The 4750-nt window shown below is 42.9% G+C and overlaps 1 non-coding gene and 1 pseudogene across 1 annotated transcript; both read left to right on the top strand.

Annotated features, from left to right (window-relative positions):
• Window positions 1-1140: 1140 nt before the first annotated feature.
• Window positions 1141-1331, top strand: LOC114008500 (U2 spliceosomal RNA). The gene has a single exon (XR_003550026.1). It is a non-coding gene; the product is annotated as a U2 spliceosomal RNA (small nuclear RNA).
• A 308-nt stretch (window positions 1332-1639) lies between these two features.
• LOC102499339 (40S ribosomal protein S13 pseudogene) lies at window positions 1640-2094 on the top strand (annotated as a pseudogene).
• Window positions 2095-4750: the final 2656 nt, after the last annotated feature.

Below are 4750 nucleotides of genomic sequence, written 5' to 3'. Positions count from 1 at the left end.
AAAACTCACACTGGGTACATGTACATGCATGCCCAAAATCCCAAGAGGAGACGGGAGGAGAAGGGATTGCGGCGTGGCCATTCTCCCGGGGGGGTGATTTCTTGCTTTTTGTCTCTTTGTCTTTCTGGCAAGCACATGTGCCATATAGCAAAAATCACTCAAAAAAAAAAAAATTTACTCTGAGGACAAGCAGGTGGTCTGGAGTTTAAGGTAGCTGGATCCAACATGGCTGACTGTGTGGCTCAAGTCTGAAAGTGGTTTGAAAAACATGCCACATGCATGTGTGTTGTGTGTGCTACAGGGTGCTTGCACTTGCCAGAAAGAGAGAGAAAGTGAGAAATCACACCCCAGGGACTATGGCCACACCCCAGTTCCTTCTCCTTAGTTCTCTTCTTGGGACTTGGAGCATGCTCGCACATGTGCCCAGCATGTTTTTCAAGTCATGGGATCTGACACTGGAATCTTAAATCTCATATGTGGAATCTTAAAAAGTTGAACTTGGGACCAGCAGATGGTGTAATGGTTACATCACTGGACTCCCACATAGTCGACCACGGGTTTGAATCCTGGATCTGGCGGCTTAAAACTCACACCAGGCGCATGTGTGTAAGTGCCCAAAGTCCTAAGAGGAAAGAGGAGGAGAAGGAGATTGTAGCATGAACATCCCCCTCTAGATGGTGATTTCTTGCTTTCTGCCTCTCCAGCGAGCACATGTGCCCTATAGCAAAAATGCTTTTCAAAGAAAAAAGAAAAAAAAATGTTGAACTCAGTATGAGCGGTTCTAATGAGTGTAATAGGTTAGTAGTATCAGAGGGTGTGTGTGTGGTGGGTGTTGGGGAGAAGTTGGTCAAAGAATACAAAACTTCAGTAAAGATTACAGGAGGGAGGGCAGCAGGTGGTGTGGTGGTTAAGGCATTGGACTCCCATATGGCCGACTATAGTTTAAGTCTCGGACCTGGTGGCTTGAAACTCAGGCCAGGTGTCTGTGCATGCATGCCCAAAATCTCAGGAGAAGGGATTGTGGCATGGCCATACTTCTTGGGGGGTGATTTCTCACTCTCCCTCCCATTATATCTGTCTCTTGCTAATGAGCACATGTGCCCCCATGGCAAAAACCTTTAAGAAAATACTACAAGGAGGATAGCTTCTCGGCCTTTTGGCTAAGATCAAGTGTAGTATCTGTTCTTATCAGTTTAATATCTGATACGTCTTCTATCCGAGGACAATATATTAAATGGATGTTTAGAGTTCGGAGATGGAATAGGAGCTTGCTCCGTCTACTCCACGCATTGACCTGGTATTGCAGTACTTCCAGGAACGGTGCACCCCCTTTGGGGGATTGTAAAATAATAATAATAATAATAATACAGGAGGGAATAAATTCAAGAGATCTATTGTACATGCGATTATAGTTAATATCCATATATCATATTCTTGAAGGTCATTTAGAGAGATTTTAAGTATTCTCACTACAAAAAATAAGTATGTGAGGAAAGGCATAGGCTAATCGAGTCTATTTAACTATTCCCCAGTGTATACCTATTTCAAGACATCATGTTGTACATGATAAATATTGGGTCGTCAGGAAAGTCATGACGCATTTTTGCATAGAAAATCAGAAAAAGAGACCGCTGCCACCATGGGTTGCACGCATGCTCCCGGGAAGGCCCTGTCCCAGTCGACCCTGCCCTATCTCTGTAGTGTTCCCATGTGGCTGAAGTTGATATCTCATGACATGAAGGAGCTGATTTACAAACTGGCCAAGAAAGGCCTGACTCTGTCACAGATTGGCATGATCCCGAGGGACTCACATGGTGTTGTACAAGTACGTTTTGTGACAGGCAATAAAATCTTGAGAATCTTTAAGTACAAAGGACTTGCTCCTGATCTTCCTGAGGAACTCTCCCATTTAATTAAAAAAGCCGTTGCTGTTCGCAAGCATCTGGAGAAGAACAGAAAGGATAAGGGTGCCAAATTCCATCTGATTCTGATCGAAAGCAGAATTCACCAGTTGGCTCGCTATCATAAGACCAAGCAAGTTCTCCCCACCACTGGAAATGTGAGTCATCCACAGCCTCTGCCCTGGTTGCATAAATTTGTATACTCAAGCAATAAAATCATTGTTTAGCTAAAAAAAAAAAAGTCAGAAAAATATATCATGACTTCAGATGACCCAACATATACAATATTTGTCAATTTAAAAACTTTAAATTAAAGGGGCTGAAATGGTGGTTAAGGGCGCTGGACTCCCACATGGCTGACTGCAGTTCGAGTCTTGGAACTGGCAGCTTGCTTTCTCACTTTCCATCTCTCTCTTTTTATCACTCTGTCCCCTTTTGATCAAATACAAATAAATAAAATAAAATACTTTTTTAAAAAACATGACAACTTTAAATTAAAAACAAAAACAAAAACACAGAAAACAACACTGAGGGAAGGGGGTAAAAGTCTGCCTTTGGAATTTCAACCTTAAAAGTAACATGAACATTTAGAGACCAAGAGTTTCTTCCTAATTTTTGAGGGGAGTGGCAGAATTATTTTTAGCTCTGTTAGTAAAGAGTTCAAGCTAAGAGTCTTTGATCTGCTAGGATTTCTAACACATATGAACTCTTTTTTTGGGGGGGGGGAGATTTTCACTATAGGGTGCGTGCACTCCCCAGACAGACAGAGACATAGAGACAGAAAGCGAGAAATCACCCCCCAGGGGGGATGGTCACGCTGCAATCCCTTCTCCTCCATTCTCCTCTTGGGATCTTGGGCACGCACGCACACGCGCCTAGTGTGAGTTTTAAGCCACCGGGTCCGGGATGCGAACCGCGGTCAACTACGTGGGAGTCCAGAGACATAGCCATTATGCTAACTGCTGGTTCCCAACACATGTAAACTCTTGACACACTTTTTCTCATTCTTCCAAATGCAGCCAAATTGTTCATAGTGAGTCCATCAACATAACTTAAGACCTCTTGCCTTCTATTGTATAGGATGGAGTTCCAAATATTCTTTTGGTTTCTGGTTTATTCACTTCTCTCTAGGAAATTGTTAGGAAATGGTGTGGAATGGTGAACCCTTTATCTTTTTCACTTTCTAATTTGATTCTATTGTGGTCACAGATTACTCTCTGTAATTTCAATAATTCTTTTTTTTTTTTGGAGAGGTTTTTGCTATAGGGCATGTGCGCTCACCAGACAGAGAGAGAGAGAGACAGAAAGCGAGAAATCACCCCCCAGGGGGGATGGCCATGCCGCAATCCCTTCTCCTCCATTCTCCTCTCGGGATCTTGGGCACACGCACACACGCGCCCAGCGTGAGTTTAAGCCACCGGGTCTGGGACTTGAACCATGGTCGACTACATGGGAGTCCAGCGACATAGCCATTACACTAACTGCTAGTCCCATAATTTCAATTCTTTTAAACTGTCTTATAACCTAAGATATGATCTATCTTGGTATATGTTCCATGGGAACATGAAAAGAATGCGTATTCTCTTGTTGGGTGGAGTGTTCTGCAACCTATAAATCCTTTTGGTTGATGGTGTTTAGTTTTCTCTCTTTGCTGACTTTCTACCTAGTTGTACTATTCATTACTAAGAGAGGGGAGTTGAAGTTTTCACCTGTAACTATGGATTTGTCTGTGTTTCCATTCTTAGTTTTTGCTTCACGTGTTTTGTAGCCCTAAACTCATAAACTTTAGAATTACTGTTTTTTGTTGTTGTTGTTGTTGTGTGTGTGTGTGTGTGTGTGTGTGTGTGTGTATAATTTATCATATAATGGCCATTTCTGTCTTTGAAAATTTCCTTTACACTCAAGTCTATCTGATACAGACACTCCTGTTTTTCCTTCACTTTTTTGCTTTTTGAGGATTTCTAATTTCCTTAAAATTTAATATAGGTTTTACCAAAGAGGTGCATATAGTTGCCAGAGAGAGGGAAAGTGAGAAATGACCCCTCCAAGGAGGATGCCTTCTCCTCCATTCTCATTTTGAGATTTTGGGCACACAAGCACACGTGCCCAGCATGATATTCAAACCGCTGGGTCCAGGGCTCAAACCGCAGTCAGCCATGTTGGAGTCCAGCATCTTAACCACCACACCACCTGCTGGCCCCTAAATTGTAATTTTAATCGATATATAATAGTTGTATACATATTTACTCTTTTTTTTCTTTATCCATCCATAATAGAGCACATGCACATGCATGTGAGAGGAAGAAGTACCCTTCACAGGGTCAGTCCCCTTCAGTCTTCCACCTCATTGGATCTTGGGCACTGAAGAGTGCTCCTGGTGTCTCAGGCTGACTGGGCAGCCGTGAGATTGCCATATGACTGCCAGCTCCAGAGTCTGGTATGCCTGCCACCTGCTGTACAACAGAGGCTGGGTCAAATTGTACGTAGTTATTGATATGTTAGGGCCTGAGACTGCAACCTTATTTTTTGTTTCTTTTTCTATCTTCTTGTGGGCTACTTGAACATTTAAAAAAGAATGTTTTTTGTTTTTAGTTTCACTATATGGCGTGCATGCTTGCCAGGGTAGGGGCAGAGGGAGAAAGTGAGAAATTACCTCCCCCACTCCCACGCCCTGAGAGGATGGCCACACTGCAATCCCTTCTTCTCCAGTCTCTTCTCAGGATTGTGGGCATGGAACACACATGCATGCTGTGTGATTGTTTTTTTCTTTTTTAAAGAATTATTTTACTTGGGAACCAGCAGTTAGCATAATGGCTGTCGCTGGACTCCCACGTAGTCGACCGCGGTTC

This window comes from Tupaia chinensis, unplaced genomic scaffold (genome assembly GCF_000334495.1).
Source record: "Tupaia chinensis unplaced genomic scaffold, TupChi_1.0 Scaffold000350_1, whole genome shotgun sequence".
Classification (NCBI taxonomy): Eukaryota; Metazoa; Chordata; class Mammalia; order Scandentia; family Tupaiidae; genus Tupaia; species Tupaia belangeri.
Note: the sequence above shows the minus strand (reverse complement) of the source record. Positions and strands in the feature narration are given on the sequence as shown.